This window comes from Schistocerca piceifrons, chromosome X (genome assembly GCF_021461385.2).
Source record: "Schistocerca piceifrons isolate TAMUIC-IGC-003096 chromosome X, iqSchPice1.1, whole genome shotgun sequence".
Classification (NCBI taxonomy): domain Eukaryota; kingdom Metazoa; phylum Arthropoda; class Insecta; order Orthoptera; family Acrididae; genus Schistocerca; species Schistocerca piceifrons.
The window spans coordinates 712,029,022-712,053,765 of NC_060149.1; positions in this window are offsets into that span (position 1 = coordinate 712,029,022).

Here is a 24,744-nt window from a genome sequence, read left to right on the forward strand (position 1 = left end):
TCCAGAATGGTCCAACGGCTGCTACTCTAAAGGATACGACCTTTAATACTAGACCAGTGCGTGATAATTCTGGATCAGTTGACCTTTCAACATTGGCTTTCAGCGGAATTACATCTACATCTACATTTATATTCCGCAAGCCACCCAACGGTGTGTGGCGGAGGGCACTTCACATGCCACTGTCATTACCTCCCTTTCCTGTTCCAGTCGCGTATGGTTCGCGGGAAGAACCACTGCCGGAAAGCCTCCGTACGCGCTCGAATCTCTCTAATTTTATCGTGATCTCCTCGGGAGGTATAAGTAGGGGGAAGCAATGTATTCAATACCTCATCCAAAAACGCACCCTCTCGAAACCTGGACAGCAAGCTACACCGCGATGCAGAGCGCCTCTCCTGCAGAGTCTGCCACTTGAGTTTGCTAAACATCTCCGTAACGCTATCAGGCTTACCAAATAACCGCCGGCCGTAGTGGCCGTGCGGTTCTAGGCGCTACAGTCTGAAACCGAGCGACCGCTACGGTCGCAGGTTCGAATCCTGCCTCGGGCATGGATGTGTGTGGCGTCCTTAGGTTAGTTAGGTTTAATTAGTTCTAAGTTCTAGGTGACCTCAGAAGTTAAGTTGCATAGTGCTCAGAGTCATTTGAACCAAATAACCCTGTGACGAAAGGCGCCGCTCTTCTATGGATCTTCTCTATCTCCTCCGTCAACCTGACCTGGTACGGATCCCACACTGATGAGCAATACTCAAGTATAGGTCGAACGTGTGTTTTGTAAGCCACCTCCTTTGTTGATGGGCTACATTTTCTAAGTACTCTCCCAATGAATCTCAACCTGGCACCCGCCTTACCAACAATTAATTTTATATGATTATTCCACTTCAGATCGTTCCGTACGCATACTCCCAGATATTTTACAGAAGTAACTGCTATCAGTGTTTGTTCCGCTATCATATACTCATACAATAAAGGATCCTTCTTTCTATGTATTCACAATACATTACATTTGTCTATGTTAAGGGTCAGTTGCCAATCCCTGCACCAAGTGCCTATCCGCTGCAGATCTTCTTGCATTTCGCTGCAATTTTCTAATGCTGCAACTTCTCTGTATACCACAGCATCATCCGCGAAAAGCCACATGGAACTTCCGACACTATCTACAACTTCTACTTCATGACCTTCATGTCCTTCCTGATTACTGTATCAACTCGATCATCAGCATCCTCCAGGACAGGAAGATAGTAATCAAGACGTGACAACGCTCAAATCTCAAATATCTTTAGAAATCATTCCACATGGATCGGTTTTTATGCGTGCATGCACGCCTGCTTTATACAGAAATTACTGTCAGCTGAAGGGGGGTTGCATCCCGCTACCTTTTATACTGGGCACCGCCGAACTTATTTGGTGAGTACAACACAACTATACAGGATAGGTTCATGTCCTATCTTACAGCTTGATTTCTACCAGTACCTCTTTCTTACACTTCCCGCTAAAGGGTTGGAATCCTGGGACGGCACACTGGTTTGCACTGCCAGAAAATTATAAACGGAGCAAACTCCGCTGCAGAATAAAAGTAGGCTCTTGAGACACTGTCAAGCCCTTAAATGTGATTTGCAGACTAGCCATTTAGATGCAAATTTAGATGCAGGAGGTACTGGCGGAAGTAAAGCTCTGAGGGTGGGTCACGAGTCGTGCCTGGATATCTCAGTCGGCATGAAAATTATTACCTCCCCCTCCCCCTTTCCACCATGCGCCAAATTTGAGACTCTGAGTTGGATTCTTAGTCTCGCATACAGTTTTGATCTGCCAGATAGCTTCAATACAGCGCACAATCTGCTGTGGGGTGAAAGTTTCATTCTGGAATACAATTAATTTCACTAGCAAACACATTGTATTATCACTTCTGACGTAGTTTCCTTTATTAAATTTTTTAATAGTTCATTCTGTTAACCCAGGGCATTTTTCTTGTTATTTGCCCGCTGAAGCCTCTGCTGCAGAGTAGCATCTTAATAATCTCCTAATATTCCTGCTACTCCTGTCAAGTTGTTCTGCGTTCAGACGAGGGATTTCTTTATTTTACCCCCGTCCAGGCGTCTTTCTCTATCTTTAGGCGTATGTGGCGCCCTTTGTGACAGTGACACGAATCGATTTTTGTTTCCGTATCGGCGACCAGAGAACAAAGATATTTCTTCTGTATTACGTGCTTATAAATATCACTCATACTCTGACCATATCCATTTTTTCTAAGTACAAGCTGTAAGAACAGTTATTGTCATATCACATATGAATGATCTTTTTTCATACTATATACACACTGACGGAAAAAAGTCACAACACCAAAAATTTATTAATGTAGAGTAATGAAATTTCGGGAATACTTTTGTGTAGTTAACATACTTAAGTGATTAACATTGCAAGATCACATGATAATGTAAGCACGATTTAAATCACTGCAAATGTGAAATGCTGGAACATTAATAACTGGTGTAACCAACAGAGTGTTGAATGCATGTATGGAAACGTGGATACATAGTGTTGTACAGGTGCCGGATGGCAGTTTGTGGGATGGAGTTCCATGCCTGTTCCACTTGGTCGGCCAATACAGGGATGGTTAATACCGTTTGTGGATGACGCTGGAGTTTTCGTCCATTGATATCGTATATGTGCCCCATTGGAGGCAGATCTGGTGATCAAGCAGGCCAAGGCAGCATGTCGACTCTGTGGAGCATATTGGATTAAGACAGGTGTATGTAGACGAACGTTATCCTGTTGGAAAACACCTCTGGAATGCTGTTCATGAATGGCAGATCACCACATTGATGTACAAATTCGCAGTCTGGGTTAGTGTGCTCCTCTGTCATACAAACTCGCTCCCTAGACCATAACTCTGGATGTAGCGTGTCTAGCACGCAGACAGGTTGGCTGCAGGTACTCAACTAGCCTCTTCCTAACCAACACACCAGCATCACTGGCACGAAGACAGAACCAATTTTCATCAGAGAACGAAACAGTCCTCCACCCCGCCCTCCAATGAGTTCTCGGTAGGCATTAAGAGGTCTCAAATGGCGGTAGTTGAAGTAACCAGTTTGTAACAGTTCGTTATGTCACTGTGGTGTCAACTGCTCCTCGCATTGTTGCTGCAAATGCAATACGATGCGCCAGAGACATACGCGCAGCGCGATGGCCTTCCCTCTCGTAAATGTCATGTGGTCGTCCGGAGCCTGGTATTCATTCCACCGTACATTCTTATGACCACCGCAGTCTGTACAGTGGCTGTATTCGTTCTAGGTTGATCTACAATATCGCTGAAGGAACTTCCAGCTTCTTGTAGCCCTACTACATGCCCTCGTTCAAACGCAGTAGCTTTAAAGGCAGCCTTGACTAACAGCAGCTCACCACGTCCAACCTGAGATGCATGTATTAAAAGCAAATCAGATTTGCATTTTTTTTAGTGACGCTACCAGCACCACTCTTATGCGTTTGACACGAAATTTGTACAGACATCATCTTTGAAATGTAGAAAGACGCGTACCAGGTTTCGTTTATATCACGCAACTCCTTGCTGCTGCGATGTTTTTTTAGGTCAGTGTGTGTGTAGTGTCTGTTCTGTCGGACATGGGAGTCAGAACAGACACCGCACATACATATAGTATAAAAATGGCTCTGACCACTATGCGACTTAACTTTTGATGTCATCAGTCGCCTAGAACTTATAACTGATTAAACCTAACTAACCTAAGGACATCACACACATCCATGCCCGACGCAGGATTCGAACCTGCGACCGTAGCGGTCGCTAGGTTCCAGATTGAAGCGCCTAGAACCGCACGGCCACTCCGGCCGGCACATATAGTATATCTGTAGGTACGACTGCCTAGATAATTTCAGTGTGGATGCATCGTGACTCCTGCGGGAATGGAGGTCTCACTGCGAGCAAGTAGCTGAATGGACAGTGGATGCTACTAACGTGCGACAAATTGATGACTTGGGTCGGATGGGAAGCGTGTCCGGATGACCGAGGCGGTTAAGGTAACTACTTGCGTTGAGCAGGAGATCCGGGTTCCAGTCCCGGTCATGTACAGATTTTCAACTTCCACCATAAAATTATTTCAGTACCCTGTTTCGCCCGAAGTCGACCCCTACTTCGAAATTTGACCTTTTTCTAATTTCGCGATGGGAATCGCGTAAGAAGGCATATATATCTTCATACTGCACCAAAAGATATCAATTATTATTTTTGTGCAACAAGTCCTCTCGTATTCCTTGATAATGTCCAGTTACCGCATCAAAACTATAAAACAGCTAGTCATAATTATTGATGACGTCTATCTAAACTGAGAAGGACGAACTGTCCATGCATGTGCGAATCTCGTATAGATGCAATATACTCGTATAAATTCATAAAAACATTTCCATCTAAAATAAAACAAGGTCTAATTTAGTCATTACTCCTTACGAGCACTTATTTCCCCCAAGGGTCTGGCGCCTCTTTCGTGAGTTCGTGCATGGCGCATACGGGGCCCCGAGCTGTTGAGCCCCATTCTTCCGTCACAGGCTGCATTTCCATCGCCGTACCCCTCACTCCTCATTCTCGCTCCTTTCCTGCTGCCTCCTCGTTCTCTCTCTGTTTTCTTTATTTCTGTCATACTGGCTATCCACCTGCTTCCTTGTATTCCATGCAGTTTTGTTCCTCTTGCCTGTTCTCTTTCATTCTTTTTGGCGTTTTTGGTCCCCTCTCGGGGTTTGGCCTCCACTTTACTATATTCTCTGTCTTAAGTGTGAGCCATTTGGAGGATCATTCCCTCCCTAGCGTCTGTGGCATGGATTCGATCCCCCCTTCCTTCCCCTCTTCCTTCCCTGCCATAACCCTCCTCTACTCCATTAGCTCACCAGCACGTGTAGCCAATCCTTGTGGTAGGGCTGTTATGTACCCATCTAGCTGAGTCCCCCGACAACACAGGGATCACACTTCTGATACCTGAGCTGTTGCCTCCCTGTGTATGCCAAGGGGTAGCCATCCTGGAGCATCGGAACTACCGGCAACAGCTGCCATGCTTTGGCTGGTCGGCGCACATGGGGCTGCCCCTGATCGGAGCTGATGGTATCGAGGCGGATGCTTGGCGCTTGAAGCGTATCAAGCTGCAAAAATCTGACCATTCTCATATGGCTAGGACAAGTTTGGCGAAGTGGAGTCTGGCAGTAAGATGCGGTCGTGCTCTCTGTTAATCGAGACTGCTTCTGCTACCCAATCTGGAGCTCTTAGTTCTTGTGATCATCTTGGCGACATCCCAATGTCTGTTCCCCCTCACCAGTCTCTTAATACCGTCCATGGAGTGATTTTTCATAGGGATCTCATCCTACAAACTGATGAGGAACCCCGGGCTAATCTGGAGGGACACGGCATTGATTTTGTTCGATGTGTGCAGAAGGATCATAGAGACAACCGCATCAATACTGATGACATTATTCTGGCTTTCGAGGGAGATACCCTACCAGAGAAGGTCAAAGTTACGTATTACCGCTGAGATGAGAATCGTACGTCCAACCATTTATGAGGTGCTTCCGATGCTTTCGTTTTGTGCATATGTCTTCCTGCTGTACGGCAGACACTCTGTATGGTGACAGTGGACACCCACTCCATGACGGAGGCCTCTGTGTTTCGCCACCTGTGTGTGTCAATTGTCATGACTGCTCACCAGATTCCTCAACTTACAAGGAAGAAAAGAAGAGTCAGGAGTATAGGTCCCTGTATAGTCTATCTTATACTGAGGGATCTCAAAAATATGACCGACTCCACTCAGCGTCGATATCTTCTTTGGCCTCAGTTAAATCCTCTTCTCTGGCTCCTGCTACGGATGGGGCTCCTTCTTGGAACACCTCTCCCAGGCGTTCTCAAGACAGGAAGCCTGCAACCTTGGGTCGCATGAGGGACCCATGCTCTGAGGACCCCAAAGCCGCTCGCTCTCTGTCCGATCTGGACACAGCTGCCACCTGCTCTCTTTCTGATAACACCTCCTTCCTCCCTCTGAGGGAGAAGAAGAAGAAGCAGTAAAAGTCCAAGAACGAGGCTTCTCCAGCATCCCAGGGGGCTTTGCCCTCTCCTTCACACTCCAAATTAGACCCAGTTTTTATGGATGTCACCCCATCGTCGACGGTGACGACTATCGACCCGACGACGTTTCGTCTCCTTGGCTTCTTTTTGTCTAACCTGGACCCTCGCCATACGATAATCCATTGGAATCCCAACAGATATTACCTTCACCTACCGGAAATAGAACAACTTTTTTCCTCTAGCTCTTGCTCTTCAAGAAACGCACTTTCGTGATGACCACTCTCCAACGTTTCATGGTTATTGGGCTTTCTGTTGGAACTGTGACAACCCCTAGATATCATCTGGAGGGGTCTGCACTTTGGTTTGCACCGATGTCATTATCGACTGGATCCCCTTTTCTACCAACCAGGAAGCAATAGTGGTACAAGTGCAAACGACCCAAGCAATCACCACGTCTAATGTCTACCTCCCTCTAGTTTTCCCACTTCCTTATGTTGAACTTCCTACCATAATACAAAAACTCCTGCCCCCATATCTCCTCCTCAGGGGCTTAAAAAAATGTTCAAATGGCTCTGAGCACTATGGTACTTAACTTCTGAGGTCATCAGTCCCCTAGACCTTAGAACTACTTAAACCTAACTAACCTAAGGACATCACACACATCCATGCCCCAGGCAGGATTCGAACCTGCGACCGTAGCGGTCGCGCGGTTCCAGACTGTAGCGCCTAGAACCGCTCGGCCACCCCGTCCGGCTAAGGGACTTAAATACACACCATCCCCTGTGGGCGGGTGCCACTTCAACAGGCAAGGTCTTCTGATTGACTGGCTTATTACAGACTTTGCTTTGTGTCTCCTCTATCACCCCTTGGTAATCTTTGTGACAGTAACCATTTTCCGACGATTCTACCGTCCCCCTGCCGCCGCCAGGCAGGGAGACCACCAAACTGGGCATTCTGCTGAGCCAACTGCACTTTATATACGTCTGCTGTGCACTTCGACACCTCTCTCTCGGATTGCATTGATGCGATCGTGCAGGACGTCTCTGACGCTATTCTTCATGCTGCTGGCACCACTGTCCCCCTCTCCACAGGTCCCCCTTCTCGTCGACCGGTACCATGGTGGACCAAGGACGTAGCAGTCGTTATCCAGCGCCGCCTACCGGCGCTGAAACGACTTAAACGACACCTTCCACAGACTAACCTCATCCCTTTTAAGCTTCTCCATGCTAAGGCTCACTTCCGTATTAAGCAGAGTAAAAAAGAATACTGGGAGCGCTATGTTTCCTCCCTGGGGACATATTCATTTCATGTTTGGTCCAATCTCCGTTGCCTTCTGGGCCGCCAGCGACAATTACCTGTCCAGGGTCTTATCGTCCAGGGTGCCCTGTGTACTGATCCATTGGTCCTTGCAGAACAACTCGTGACACAACCTCTTCACATGAGTCGGTCCCAGGCTCGGATTCCATCCACAACCAGATGATCCAACACTTGGACGTTACCCAGAGGGTGTCTTCCCCTCACAATGGCGAGACAGCATAGTTATTCTCATACGCACACCCAGGAAGACCCAACATCTCTCGACACTTTCTGACCGATTAGCCTGACCAACTTACTTTGTAAACTGCCTTTTGCCCTCGTATCAGCGTGGCTTCCTGAAAGGACGATCTACAACTAACCGTTTACCCAGACTGGAAACAGCAATTCAGCGAACTTTTGCGAAACACAGACACCTTGCTACAGTCTTCTTTGCCTACACAAGGCATACAACAAGGCTTGGCGCCATTACATTTTAATTACCCTCCATGACTGGGGCTTTCGCGGCCACCTTCCGAATTTTATCCACGAGTCTTTACCCCACCGGCTCTTCTGGGTTAGAGTTGGTACCTCACTGTGAGCCCTTAGTATCTAGGAGGACGGTGTCCCACAGGGTTCTGTGTTAATTGTCACATTCTTCCTCGTCGCCATGAATGGGCTTCTAACCTCTGCTGAGCCTATGGTTACCGCGGCATTACATATCGACGATGTTTGCATCTGGTGCAACTCCCACTCGGTAGCATCTTCTGAACACCAGCTCGAAGGCGTCATCCGACAGGCCTCTGCGTGCGCCCTTTCCCATGGCTTCAAGTTTTCTCCCTCCAAAACGGGGGCTAAGCATTTTGCCGTTGACCAACAGTACAAGCCGATCCAGAACTTTATTTAGGCAACCAGAGCCTAAGTGTTGTATTAGAGTCCCGTTTCTTGGGCCTTACTTTTGATAAAAGTTGAAGTGGCACCCCATATTCGCCACCTGAAGACTACCGGCGTGTGGAAGCTTAATGGGAGTTAGAACGGAAAAAATCTTTTTTACACATTTTCGGATTTTTATCCCATTATAAAATTTGCAGTTTTCCGAATAATATATTCAGGGTGAGTCACCTAACGTTACCGCTGGATATATTTCGTAAACCACATCAAATACTGACGAACCGATTCCACAGACCGAACGTGAGGAGAGGGGCTAGTGGAATTGGTTAATACAAACCATAAAAAAATTCACAGAAGTATGTTTTTTAACACAAACCTACGTTTTTTTAAATGGAACCCCGTTAGTTTTGTTAGCACATCTGAACATATAAACAAATACGTAATCAGAGGCGTTTGTTGCATTGTAAAATGTTAATTACATCCGGAGATATTGTAACCTAAAGTTGACGCTTGAGTAGCACTCCTCCGCTGTTCGATCGTGTGTATCGGAGACCACTGAATTACGTAGGGATCCAAAGGGAACGGTGATGGACCTTAGGTACAGAAGAGACTGGAACAGCACATTACGTCCACATGCTAACACCTTTTTATTGGTCTTTTTCACTGACGCACATGTACATTACCATGAGGGGTGAGATACACGTACACACGTGGTTTCCGTTTTCAATTACGGAGTGGAATAGAGTGTGTCCCGACATGCCAGGCCAATAGATGTTCAATGTGGTGGCCATCATTTGCTGCACACAATTGCAATCTCTGGCGTAATGAATGTCGTACACGCCGCAGTACATTCGGTGTAATGTCGCCGCAGGCTGCCACAATACGTTGTTTCATGTTCTCTGGGGTTGTAGGCACATCATGGTACACATTCTCCTTTAACGTACCCCACAGAAAGAAGTACAGAGGTGTAAGATCAGGAGAACGGGCTGGCCAATTTATGCGTCCTCCACGTCCTATGAAACGCCCATCGAACATCCTGCCAAGGGTCAGCCTAGTGTTAATTGCGGAATGTGCAGGTGCACCATCATGCTGATACCAGATACGTCGACGCGTTTCCAGTGGGACATTTTCGAGCAACGTTGGCAGATCGTTCTGTAGAAACGCGATGTATGTTGCAGTGCTCTGCGATACACACGATCGAACAGCGGAGGAGCGGTACTCAAGCGTCAACTTTAGGTTACAATATCTCCGGATGTAATTAACATTTTACAATGCAACAAACGGCACTGATTACGTATTTGTTTATATGTTCAGATGTGCTAACAAAACTAACGTGGTTCCATTTAAAAAACGTAGGTTTGTGTTAAAAAACATACTTCCGTGCATTTTTATATGGTTTGTATTAAACAATTACACTAGCCCCTCTCCTCACGTTCGGTCTGTGGAATCAGTTCGTCAGTATTTGATGTGGTTTACGAAATATATCCAGCAGTAACGTTAGGTGACACACTCTGTATATGTCACTTATAAACTCACGACGGAAGTAATTTATTTTAGTTTTTTAAATATAATCTACACCAGTTGAAAATGTTAAAGTTTTTACGTGCATTTGTTCAAGATCTAATGAAATCGGTAATTTTTTTATATAGGAGGTTTTGGATTGCTGTGTTATAAAGGTCATGTCCAGGTGAGGATGGGCACCAGGTTTAGGAAGTTGAAACAAAGTTTGAGAGACAAGAAACTTTCTGATGGTACAACCATAAGAGGCAGGCTGACAGACAAAATGATTGATAAACTACATCAGTATTATGGAATGGCCATTAGAAATAGTGGTGAGGATTTGTTGAAAATGAAGCAGGCAGCATGGGCTACCTTCTTCTACAGACTGTCAACTGATGAAAAACCAGTACACCACCTTTACACTCCTGGACCTGATTCATGGTGCAATTACCGCAATGCACAATACTCAAACAGTTCATACAACCATAAACATTCCATCCCAGTAGCAGTCCTGGATATCATAAAACCTATTTACAGAGACCTGGAAAATCCTGAATTACTGAAGGAGTGTGTGCATGGTCAGACTCAAAATCCCAATGAGTCGTTCAACAATCTTACATGGACTCGCTTACGAAAAAATGTTTTTCTTGGAATGAAGACACTAAAGTGGGGGTCAGTGATGCTGTTATTGCTTTTAATGATGGCAACATTGGTAGCGTGAAAGTGCTACAGCATATGGGAATTAATTCTGGACCAAACTGCATGAGAGAACTTGAACGGATGGACAGGGTTCGCATTGATAAAGCAGAGTATGCAGCACAGTTGGCCACTAAGGAGTCCAGAAAGAAGAAAATAAGAAAAGAAGAAAAAACTTGGAAAATGATCAAGAGGATGATAAACAGTATGGTGCAGGGTGCTTCTCAGTGACTAAAAATAAAAAATTAAGCATATATTAAGTGAGTTACAGTCTTTTGAAATTTTAGATGCCGTTTCTGAAAAATTACATTTTTGTTGCATTTTACCCTATGTCTCAGAAACCACTAAGATTAGAGTATTCAAATATTCTTGGAGTAATAACATACATATCCTTAGTCTATTGAACTAAAAGAAGAACATAATGTTATGTATAATTACAATTATTTAGGAGAACGTACAAAAAAGCACACAAAATTTTAACTGTATAATTAAAAAATTGTGTTTCCGAAAGCAGTGGCTGAAATGCAATTACTGTAGTTCAGTAGACTCAGAACATACAGTTTAATGTCCTGTAAAAGTTTCATGTCAATGGCTACAGTGGTACCTGAAATACAGGGAAGCCAAGCCACTAAATTTAACATTGTTGGGGCAGGGCGTTCCAACTCGCCTTAATGCTCTCCGCCTCCTAGCCCACACATCCTGGGGTGCAGACTATGCTCTGGTTTTGTCCAGACTAGAGAATGGTTGTCAGGCTTTTGTCTCAGCGACTTCTTCCATTCTGAAAATACTTGACCCTGTTCATCATTATCAGGAGCGTTTGGCTATCGGTGCCTTACACACCAGTCCCATCGACAGCCCAGTGCAGAAGTGGGGATTCCTCCTCCACAAATACGAAGGAGCAAACTCCTGGTTTCTTACGCAATCACCATTCGACGATTCACTGACATCCCATTTACCGCATCCTCTTTTCAAAAGAGGGATGACTCCCTCCTGATACCCGCCTTCGGGTGGGACTTCCGGTTGGAATGTGTCTCACTTGCCTCTCTCGGGTTCTCCATCTCGACTCATTGGGATATGCCCTGTGTATTTCCTTCCGCACCCTCTTTGGACCACGGATTAGGACCGATATATTCCAGAGTTCTAAGATTTCCGTCGACCCTATGATATTCTGCCGTCTTGTACATTCCTTCCTTGAAGAGTTACAGGGTGTTACGACCTCCTACACTAATCGTTCTGAAACGATAGATAAGATGGGATACGGTTTTACGTCTCCTACTGGCATGGAACACCATTTACTGCCAGGATCATGTGGTATCTTCACACAGAGCTGCTAACCATTAACAGGGCCCATTTTATTATTCAGGCCTCCCTCCACAGCATTTTAATTGTCGAATAACTATCGTCATACCATTTCTGAAATACAAGGCCTAATACGTCTAGCATCTTGACACAATCTATGCATAGCATTCTACCTTTCTCCATAGCCGTCTTCATATAAGTCATGCGACTGCACAGCGAATTACCCAGTTACCTGCTTTTAATAAAAAAAATGGCTCTGAGCACTATGGGACTTAACTGCTGAGGTCATCAGTCCCCTAGAACTTAGAACTACTTAAACCTAACTAACCTAAGGACATCACACACAAGCATGCCCGAAGCAGGATTCGAACCTGCGACCGTAGCGGTCACGCAGTTCCAGACTGTGGCGCCTGGAACCGCTCGGCCACTCTGGCCGGCTGCTTTTAATCCAAGACTACCTTGCATGCAAGGTCCGGCCATCCTGATTTGGTTTTCCGTGATTACCCTAAGTCACTTCAGACAAATGCCGAGATGGTTCCTTTGAAAGGGCACGGTCGATTTCCTTCCCCATCCTTCCCTAATCGGAAAAAAATGGGTCAAATGGCTCTGAGCACTATGTGACTTAACATCTGAGGTCATCAGTCCCCTATAACTTAGAACTACTTAAACCTAACTAACCTAAGGACATCACGCACATCCATGCCCGAGGCAGGATTCGAACCTGCGACCGTAGCAGTCATGCGGTTCCGGACTGGAGCGCCTAGAACCGCTCGGCCACCGCAGCCGGCTTCCCCTAATCCGAGCTTGTGCTCCGCCTCTAATGACCTCGCTATCGACGGGACGTTAAACACAAATCTCCTCCTCCTCCTGTCACTCTACGGAAAACTGAGAATACGAAAGCGCGATCCCCATACCGTGCGCGGCTGTGGATTTCCGGTGGAGGCACTCCAGTTTTCCAGCGACCGTGCACACAATAAGCAGATACCCCTAATTAGGTTGTGCATACAGGCAGCTGGCTGGACGGCGATGTTTTGTGAACGAGGCGACCTTGGGGAAGTTTTAATTGATATTCTTTTCCGCAGGAATTTGAGTGTCGTGTTTTATGTGTCTTTTTCCGCGACAACTCTAAACTGTATTCCTGTTTTGTTGTTTGTCGGTAGTAGCTGTGCGAATTTGCAGAATCAAGTTGGGGAAGGGGAGAGGAGGGTGAGGGGAGAGGGAGGGTGAACCTACTGCGGTGCACATACAGCGTGTTCATAAATTCATTGTATAGAAGTACCTTTTAATTGTGAAAAAGGTACATAACTTACAGAAATGTTTGATACAGCACTGACTACAGTATATCCTCATGTTTTATTTACAAATATTAATTGTGGCTACCTTTTGTAACAGGACAAACGTCCCATCCGTAATTAGTTTCCTGCCAACACCTATGAAGGAAGTCTTGATCTATGGTGGCAACTGCTTGTGTTATCCGTTGTCGCAGCTCGTCTACGTTTCCCAGAACTGGAGAAACAAACATTCTGCCTTTAATGTAATCACATACTCAGGTCTTCATTGGCGTTAAATCAAGTGATCGAGATGACCAGGATATTGTTCCACGACCAATCCAAGTCGGCACATTCCTACGGAGATACGCGACAACTTCACAATGATTATGTGTTGGCGCGCAGTCTTGCTGGAAAATAAATTCCTCGCCCAAATACTGTTGTAATTGAGGTATTAGATACCCAGACTATGAATGTAAGACTGCTGAACTTGCTCGGTTGCTGAGTCAGAGACTGCTGGACGACCCTGACCCCGCGTCCTATGTGATACACAGCCAGTTTCGATGAAATGATTGAACCAGTAAATAAAGAGTTTGTGTTTGAGGTGGTGGCGTGTGATATTTAGTCCATATATGTCTCTGAAATGTAGTACCGGACTTGGATTCATGAAACCATAAACGTGCTCTGCACCTCTGTACGACTCCATGATGACTGTTGGTATAACTCATTCGCACATGCAACCTAGAGGGGACATCGGAAACTAACAGTGTTACACGGTAATAGAACTTGAAGATCTATTTCATTCGTTGCTGTATCAAACATTTACTCTTTTCATAATTAAATGGTAACTTTGTATAATTAATTTATTAACACTCTTTGTTTAAGTTAGGTCGTCGGATTTCGAAATCTTACTGAGAATATTTACATAGCTACAGGGTTCTTAATTATTGATTTCAGAATATCGAGAAGTTTATCTTAGTCTCGCGGGTCAAAGCGAAGCCAGCGCCCCTTATTTAAATTGATTTTAGATGTGTAGCAGTGCAGAGAACTAACCCGGATCCCACTATAAACGTTTTCGATTAAATTTATGGAGGAGTATGCGCCGTAATTACAGCAGTTCGTGGATTTTCACCTCAGCCGTGAGGGTGACTTCACGCGACGCTTCGAAGCGCCGACGAAAGGAACGTTTCATATTGTACACATAGCTGTGACAGCTCTCTAGGGTAGTCTGCTTAGATATAGGAGAGTTCCTGACAGCCCTAATCTCCCCAGACGAAAAAACGCGTGATTAAATAAATACGGCTTGGCAAACAAGTCACCGGGACACGATGAAATAGCTCCAGATTTCTCTTTAACATTGGATCATCAGCGATCATTAATCGAAATAGTTATAGGAACCCATTTTCCTAAACTCATGTTTTGCATTGATGTAGCGATGAAAAGATAGCTATTGTACTACGAACGAGGAAATGAGGTGCACATTTTCTGCTTGTTTTTGTGTGATTTCAGCGATGGAAGACACTCGTGATCTCGGAGGCAAATTACTAAATTAAGGCTGCTTCACCCATCCGAGGACAAGACGCAGAGTGGTCGAAATAAAACTAGTCCTGATTCTGCGCACCACTGCTAACGTTAATGCAAGGGCTGTTCCACGTACTGACGAGTATTTTCCCTTACATAATGGGACTTGTCCTGTGAGTTCACGTATCCGCACTAGCAGATTAAAAAGACTGTAGCTCGTGCACCATAATTTGTAAGGCTAGAGATATAGATCCTATTTTGGTAATGTGCTGAAGCGACGATTTCCCAATTCGCCCTTGCACAGCTGTCCGGAGTTGACTTCTCGTGAGGGAAGTTTGCAGACTGCCTTTCATTTAAATAATGTTTCTGACATTCGGACTCTTTTCGGATAATTTTCTTGCTATCACTTTGCTCTTTAAATTAAGTTCCCAGTCAGTACCGAAAATACTTTTCTGTTAAGTTTTTTTCCCCTTTTTTTTACATCTAGTTGTGTCAGAATAAAGGGAATTTGTATATTACGAAACACACTTTCTTCTCAGAGTCATCTCTCTTCTATTACGCGTGTTTATTTATATCTACATCTATACTTCGCAAGTCACATTGCAGCGTGGTACTTCCTGGTCCTCCGTCACTTCCCACTTTTCTGTTCCAGTTGAGAATGATGCTCGGTAAGAACTCCGTTGGTAAGTTTCCATTTAGAACGGAACTCTCAAATTTTATCTTCATGGTCTTTTTCTGAGATGTAAGTAGGTAGCAATATATTGGTTTAACTCTTCTAGGCTCTGTTTTATACGACACAGTAACGCGTGTTTATGAAATTCAATTTTCTATCTGTGGTTGCATAAGCACTCTAGATACAATTTTCCAAATCTATGTTGAGTTCGTTTTTACATTCTATTTTGTCTGTAGTTGATATCTCAAAATGCTTGCGTGTCGAACCTATGTGGAAACTGTAAAATAATTTTAAATAATTGTTCAAAATATTTATTTTGTTACTTATGTGTAAATATTATTTATATTTGTCCATTATATTGACTGCCACTGGAGTTGGATCATCATTTGCGTTACGCTTTCGCGCAAGCGAACACGAGACGTAACGTGCAGCTCTTCTTTGGTTATTTTCTGTATCCTGGTTAGGGGAGCAATACTCAAGTATTGGTCAAACGAGCGTTGGTGGACTGAACTTAATGAGTCTTCCAATGAGCGCGTCTGGTATGTGTCATTACTGCTATTAGATTTTTTTATGATAGTTCCACTTTAAATCGTCCCGTACGCATACGCCCGGACGGAGGCGGCTCGAAGTTTCAATATTAGGCAGAGCTGCGAATCAGTTTCCGATGTAGTCAAATTGTCGAGTGTCTGAGAGCTCTACTGAGTTTTGTCCGCTTTAATTATACCTCAAAATACGTCCTTTTGGTTGCTCCACGTATCCCACACGTTGCAAAAACTGTCAAAATGCACCTCAAGTAACAAGAGAAACTTAGAAATAACGCACTTGGGAGCAGTCAAGCGCCTTTAGCAAGCAAGGAACTTAATGGCAGCCAAACGTAACAATACATTTTTCGCGCCTTTATTTCACCTAATCGTTCTTGAAACTCAGTAGTTGGTGACACTTATTTACCATATTCATGTGCACCATAGCGAGACGTCTACAAACTTAGCATGCCTTTACGACAGTGGAAAAATTTTGAATGCCGAAAATAAAGCAAAAAATCTTTAACACTGTCAAACCCTTAATATCGAATGTCGATTAATGACACATCAGAGCCTAACAGAGGTATATACAGAGTCAGAAACTCGACAATGTGTGTTCAATAGTTCTGTTGATTTCTCTTAGTTGTGAGCAATGGAGCGTGAAAATCATTTGAAAATTGGTACAACTCCTTTAAAGTCAGGTTTATCAGCCCTGTGGAGGCCCTTGAAGGGCTGAAGCCATGCACCCAGACCTCTGCTACGTGCAACTAACCAGCATTTTAAGGTGAAATTTTAAGTCTGCTACCTGTCTGAAAAACATTAATCGATACCACCAGTTCTAAAATCTCTGACTGACGTTGTTTAAATCTGAGTGGAAAATACTTGAAATGCTTCCCGATAGACTATATTGTGTAATACATTACTGAAAAATATATTTTAATATATCTTTCGGGGCGGCTCTGCCTCAGAGCCTTTAATTACGAGAAACGCCTGCTGATGTTTAGAGGAATACTTGTTTCCAGTGATTGAGACTATCACCAATGGGCAGTCTTTCCACCTAATTACGCGTAATTCGTTATATTTGTGACAAATTCTAAAGGGATGTTGCCACACCCCCCTCTTCGCACCCTTTCCGCTTGTGGCGAAGGAGATAGTTGCCTGCTGCGGAACACAAAGGCTGGCCACGAGTGCCACTCGAAGCACTCGTTCACCAGAGGCGGTGGACTGCTCCAGTTGCCCTGCTCAACAGGCGAACTGCTGCACCTAAAGCAAAACACCAAGTCAGAGCCTGAGAGACGGTACAGACGGAAAGCAATTCCAGCTGACAAGTAGTTGCTCGGTTTAAGGTTAAATTGCTCGAGAGTGTGTTGATATTGCTTCCACCCAAGTCGCATTTTATGTTCATTATACTGAAGTTATCTTATTCCTGTAAGAGGAATTATAACTTATGTAGACGAAACAATGTAACGATTATGTTTAACTAGTAATTTTGTTTGAAAACAATTATTTTTCCAAGTACTGAATGGCTTGTGAGTGCCACTTTCGAACTCTCGCCATATGTAAGTTCTGGCGGCAGTCCTCGTCTGAACTCATGACGTAGGAAATGTGTTTTTCGTGTAATGCAGAAAACCATTAAAGTGCCAGTGTGAACGAGCAATAAAATGTGTGAAATACATAGAAATAAGAAGCCTACAGCTCTCTTTCAGTGCATAATCATAAATTAGACTACAGTCCACCGAAAATAATGATTGCACATGAAAACACGATAAATTCAGATATGTAGACAGACTTGTCACTTACGTAGATAAGAAAATGTATCCCTTCTAACTATCCTTCATGCATAAAGTGGCTGTAGAACCTTGTGACACCCCAATGAAAAAATGTTGCAACTAGAGGCAGACCTCTTTCCTGTCGTGACTATCAATCCTTTCCTGGTATTCTCCCACCACTGCCTGGATTTTGCATGACGGTGCATTTCATGAAATGACCGCCAAATTAACATGGGTGCTAACAGGTTTCCAGTAAAGGCAAATAAATATCTTTAGCGAACATGTCGTGGATCGTGCATTAAATTCGGTTCCCCTCGTGCGCCCTCTTTCTTCATTATGCTGACTCGTTTATAGTCTGATCATGTGGCGTCGAAGATCTACAGCACTTCGTTGATCATGCAACTAACTCGTTGGTCCAAAAAATGGTTCTAATGGCTCTGAGCACTATGGGACGTAACTACTGAGGTCATCAGTCCCCTAGAACTTAGAACTACTTAAACCTAACTAACCTAAGGACATCACACACATCCATGCCCGGGGCAGGATTCGAACCTGCGACCGTAGCGGTCACGCGGTTCCAAACTGACGCGCTTAGAACCGCACGGCCACACCGGCCGGCTCTCGTTGGTCCACTTCTGGTCCGTAGGCAAGCAGTTATTCGGCTTGGCATTCATTGACAGAGTTGTTGGAGGTCGTCCTGAGGGATACCGTGCCAAATTCTGTCCAACGTACGCGTCAGATCATCAAAATCTCGGCTTAGAATCTCATTGACTGGAGCAGAATGGTCTTCAGTGATGAGTCTCGCTTTGAATTGCCCCGGATGACCAGTGAAGACGTGTCTGGACACGCCGCAGACAGCGGTGGGATAGCAACCTGAGTGTCGCACGACAGCCAGGAGTGATGGTCTGGGTTCCCACTCCATTTCATAGCAGGACCCCTTTGGTTGTCATCCGCGGCACATTTACAGCACAGCGGTACATCGACTCTATTTTACACCCCGTTTTGTTGCCTTTCACGACAAGCCATTATGAGCTTAAAAATGGTTCAAATGGCTCTGAGCACTATGGGACGTAACTGCTGAGGTCATCAGTCCCCTAGAACTTATGACTACTTAAACCTAACTAACCTAAGGACATCACACACATCCATGGCCGAGGCAGGATTCGAACCTGCGACCGTAGCGGTTGCGCGGTTCCAGACTGTAACGCCTAGAACCGCTCGGCCACTCCGGCCGGCTATCCTGAGCTTACATTTCAGTAAAATAATACCCGCCTGCACAAGGCGACAGCTTCTACTGCTTGTCTTCTTGCTGGCCAAACCCTACCTAGGCTATGAGGATCACCGGATCTCTCCCCAGTTGAGAACGTTTGGGGCATCATGCACAGATTCCTCGAACTAGCTTGGACACAATGTGGCACTATATCCCTCAGGAGGACATCGAAGAACTCTATCAGTCAGTGCCAAGCCGAATAACCGCTTCATAAGGGCCAGAGATGGACCTACGCGTTATTGACTGTTCAATTTGTGAAACTCTTTCTCTTAAATGAATCATCCAATTTTTTGAAATTGTAAGCATTTGTTTTTTCTGTACACATTCAACACATCTACTAATTTTTATCCTATCCGGATAATTACTTCGTGGTGCGTCCTTTTTTTTATCATAGAGTGTATTTTGAAACTTCTTGGCAGATTAAATGCGTGCAGGAGGGGCTCGATCGTGGAACCTTGATTTCGCGGAAAAGAGCTCTTTCCCGACTCGGCTATCTGGGGATGACCCACGCGTCATCCTCACAGCTCCAAATCCGGAAGCACCTCTCTCACAGACGGGGGTGTCAGACTGGTGAGCTAGTGGCAGGGCATATGCCCTTAAGATGGAAAGTTCGCTAGTCCAATTTCAGACGGACTGCCGAATATTTTAGCCTGCGTTTACCCTAACCTTCATCGCTCAATGATGTGATGATTCACCACGAGCGTCTCTTGTTTTAGATTTCAGGTCAAACTATAGGTCTCGTTTTCCATGTATGAATACTGGCGTAGCTCTGGGACACACAAGTCTCTGAACTGTCAGCCAGTTGAAAATCTAGTACTAGCCCGTTGATCCACAAGTAAGATTCCCTGCCTCGAGCACAGTTTTAACTTCCAGTGAGCTACAAAACAGAGAATACTCCGCAGAAGAATAAAAGGATACATCCTTGCAGCAGGGCCCTTGACTGTGACTAGGTCATGTTTACACGATTTTCTTTCTTCCACTAGTGCAAGACCTGCACAGTATGTCGGAGAGATTGTGCGTAGTTTGTAATGTGTGGGGAAAATGATTCAAATGGCTCTGAGCACTATGGGACTTAACGTCTGAGGTCATCCGTCCCCTATAACTTAGAACTACTTAAACCTAACTAACCTAAGGACATCACACACATCCATGCCTAAGGCAGGATTCGAACCTGCGACCGTAGCGGTCGCGCGGTTCCAGACTGAAGTGCCTAGAACCGCTCGGCCACACCGGCCGGCGGAATGTATGAGATACTGGTAGAACTGTAGCTGTGGGGACGGGCCGAGAGTCGTGCTTGGGTTAGTACCACGTCTCAGTCGACACTCTTTATTTCTTTCACTTGTGGCCTGAAGCCCATACAGCTTCCAGAAATTTAACAGCACTATACACAGTATGGATATTTAAAAATTTCACAATTGGTTTTAATATTAACCCTAGGACGCCCAAGCCTTTTTCTCTAACTTGGATGCCTAAGGGGGGTTCGGCGAGCCCACAGGTATTAAATAAGTTTACTGACGAAAAATTACAACTTTCAAAATGCTTTATGTATTTTAACTAAGGCATCGGTTTATAAATGTTGTTAATTTTTATAAATATTGGACTGAGTGAATAAACAATTGACATATTGCAATACAAAATACAGATGTGTTCATATACAATAGATTATCCTGAGTCCTCAACTTCAAGGAAAGAGACACACTTCACAATTTTTTCTGAATGTGTGTTACACACATGTTTATGACACTGCCCACAATACTGTTTTGGTTTACTTAGATTGTTGTACTTCTACTTCTTTTTTTTAGCTTTGCTTACACAAATATGGCACCGACCTTTCCCTGCAGGAGGCTGACGTGCTTCTGTTGTCACGTCTTTGATTTTCTTTTGTAGAATAGTCTCCATTGATTGAACAATTCGGTTAGATAACTCTCTTGCATTGGCACTTCTTTCTTCTACCTACAATTTCACTAGTTCCATCCCAGCTTTCAGAAGATAAAGTTTCCGTTTGTTGTTTCTTTTCGTTCCATCTTGGATGTTGCTGGATGTATAAGGTGGTTGCATTGATAGCACAAATGACGACGAGAGAGTAAAATACAGATAGAGGCCATCTCTTTGTTCCCCTCTTGCAGGTGTACATACGCGCCATTTGATCAATGGTATCAATTCCACCTTTAGTGGAATTATAATATGCATTTATCTCGGTTTTATTCTTCTCTCCTCCAACAGTGCCTTTATCTTGATGCACTGTTGCCAAACATCAGTAAGCTTTTACTTGGTTTCGTTTTTGCTGTGTAGGAGACCAAAGTTACTGGAGGCCTACGTGTTGGGAACTGCACTAACTCACTGCAAGTTTACGAGATAAATAACAGCTTACTGACATCAACAATCACTTCCTCTGAAAGTAAACGGATTATTGTGAATATCAAGAATACCAACCAACAAGAAACTAACTTGCATTGCTGTAGAGATGAGAAATACGAAATCCTACAAAGGGAAATTTTGTATAGCATGGAAGCCTAAGGGGGGCGGGGGGGGGGGGGGTTTGTTGGACCCATAATAAGTTTATTTAATTTTTCTTTCAAAGCAGGAATTTCCTATAAAATATATTGACACTAACGTTTCATAAAATAGCCAACAAACAATAACTCAAAGGGAATATGTAGTATGAAAGTTACTTGGGCAAAAGCAGGGGACATAAAAAAATTGTGGGTTCAACGAACCACCCCCTCCCCCCCCAGCCCCTTAGGCGTCCTAGGGTTAAGATATTGTTTGGAACAATGAGAGATGCTACACTGGATGGTAATTGAAGATAAGATCTGTTTAAGTGCTGTGTGAAATCAGTTTGCTAGTTTGCATATAGCTTATATTGAGGAAAAACAAAAATGTATTGGTATTCCCTGTTTTCCTATTTTACTTTATTTATTATGTTTAGCAATAAATGTCAGTACATTCAAATTCACTGCCTATAAAAAGTGAAGCACACGGAACACACACTCGGATGTCAATGTAACTTCGTACAGCATCGGCTGGTATATAAATGATTTGCAGTTGCAATCATCTTTGACAGGTAGAACAGCCATTAGACTACATTAGTGTTATTTGTGTTTAATGTTGTTACTAGGATTGGTAGGACATGTGAGGGGCGTGAACACATCATATGTTGAGTGATCACTGGGAAGGACAAAAATGGTTCAAAAGGCTCTAAGCACTATGGGAATTAACATCTGAGGTCATCAGTCCATTAGACTTACAACTACTTAAACCTAACTAACCTAAGGACATCACACACATCCATGCCTGAGGCAGGATTCGAACCTGCAACCGTAGCAGTAGCAGCGCGGTTCCGGACTGAAGAGCCTAGAACCGCTCGGTCACAGCGGCCGGCTGTGAAGGACATCAAGATGACACGTACTCTTGTGAAACAGCATCATCAGTACCTGCAAGGGTTTGAAAAGAGCCTCATCATGGGCCTTCATTTGGCCAAGCTAGTGAAATTGTGCTACATCCAGATTTGTGTAGCATTCGAATGTGGTCCGGTGTTGAACATCATGGGAACGTGAGAGCAAGCATACTCCTCGTCAAGGTTCTGACCTACCACGTCTGAACACCGCAAGAGATGATCACTTGTTGTGCACCAAGCACATTGTAACTCCTTCATCTCTGCCCCTACTATTCGAGAACAAGTAATGAACCTGCGCAACATTCTGTGTCATACCCAACCATTGGATGGAGACTAACAGCAGCTGGGCCACGTGGTTACCATCCCATACGTAAGATGCAGCTATCAGCACAACACAAACGGCTGCGTTTGGAGTGGTGGCATGCGTAGAGTGCTGATGAGCGGCATCGCACCTTTTTCGGACATGAATTTCGATTCTACATTGCCCCACTACCCCTCACGATCATCGTAGATGTGTATGGCGGCAACATGAGGAGAAATCCCATTCTTCCAAAGTTTTGGAGAGACACAACACTGTTAGTCCTGGCGCCACGGTGTCGAGAGTTACCGGTATGACTTCAGGCTACTGCTGATAGTGATTGAGGGAACTCTGGCAGCACACTTGTACGCCATGGACATCTTGCACACTCACGTATAACAGTGAAGAGCGAAAGAAACTGGTACACCTGCCTAGTATCGTGTAGATCCCCTGCAAGCACGAGGAACTGCCGCAACACCACGTCACATGGACTCGACTAATGTCTGAAGTAACGCTGGAGGGAACTGACACCATGAATCCTGCAAGGCTATCCGTAAGAGTACGAGGGGGTGTAGATCTCTTTTGAACAGCATGTTGCAAGTCATCCCAAATACGATCAATAATGAAACTTCCTGGCTGATTAAAACTGTGTGCTGGACCGAGACTCAAACTCGGGACGTTTGCCTTTCACGTGCAAGTGCTCTACCATCTGAGCTACCCAAGCACGACTCACGCCCCGTCCTCACAGCTTCAGGAGTGCTAGATCTGCAAGGTTCGCAGGAGAGCTTCTGTAAAGTTTGGAAGGTAGGAGACGATGTACTGGCAGAAGTAAAACTGTGAGGAAGGGGCGTGAGTCGTGCTTGGGTAGCTCAGATGGTAGAGCACTTGCCCGCGAAAGGCAAAGGTCCTAAGTTCGAGTCTCGGTCCGGCACAAAGTTACAATCTGCCAGGAAGTTTCATATCAGCGCACACTCCGCTGCAGAGTGAAAATCTCATTATGCTCAATAATGTTCATGTTCGGGGAGTTTAGTGGCCAGCGGAAGTGTTTACCGTAGAAGAGTGTTCCTGGAGCTACTCTCTAACAATTCTGGACGTGCGGGGTGTTGCATTGTCCGGCTGGAATTCCCCAAGTCCGTCGGAATGCACAATGGATTTGAACAGATGCAGGTAATCCGACAGGATGCTTACGTACATTTCACCTATCAAAGTCGTATCCACACGTATCAGTGGTCCCATATCACTCCAACTACACAAGCTTTACACCATTACAGACCCTCCACCTTCGGTTCCGAAATCCCACATCAATGACCTTCGTTGAAAGGTTCGCACGCTGACACTTGCTAATGGCCCAGCACTGAAATCGACAGCAATATGCAGAAGGGTTGCACTTCTTCACTTTGAACGATTATCTTCAGTCGTTGTCGGTCCCGTTCTTGCAGGATCGTGTTCCGGCCACAGCGATGTCGGAGATTTGATATTTTATCGAATTCCTGATATTCGCGGCACACTCGTGAAACGGTCGTACCAGAAAATCCCCATTTTATCGCTACATCGGAGATGCTGTGTCCCATCGCTCGTGCGCCGACTATAACACCACGTTCAAACTCACTTATATCTTGATAACCTACCATTGTAGCAGCAGTAACCGATCTAACAACTGCGCCAGACACTTGCTGCCTTATATAGGTGTTGCCGAACGCTTGAGCATTGTCCTGCAAAATGATGGTCAGGTCGTGCAGAAAGTGTCATCACTTCTGTCTCCATGCTTTTCATTTTTGGAAAACAACCTACGACCAGCTTAGAAACGGAAGTGATGACACTTTCTGCAAGACCTGACCATGATGTTGCAGGACAATGCTCAAGCACGTACATTGCAAGCTGTTACTGATTTGTTTGATTGATAGGGCTGCTAAGTGCTATACCACCTACTGCACTCCCTGATATTCACGGCACACTCGTGAAATGGTCGTACCGGAAAATCCCCATTTTATCGCTACCTCGGAGATGCTGTGTCCCATCGCTCGTGCGCCGACTATAACACCACGTTCAAACTCACTTAAATCTTGATAACCTACCATTGTAGCAGCAGTAACCGATCTAACAACTGCGCCAGGCACTTGCTGCCTTATATAGGTGTTGCCGAATGCTTGAGCATTGTCCTGCTAAATGATAGTCAGGTCGTGCAGAAAGTGTCATCACTTCTGTCTCCATGCTTTTCATTTTTGGAAAACAACCTACGACCAGCTTAGAAACAGAAGTGATGACACTTTCTGCAGGACCTGACCATGATGTTGCAGGA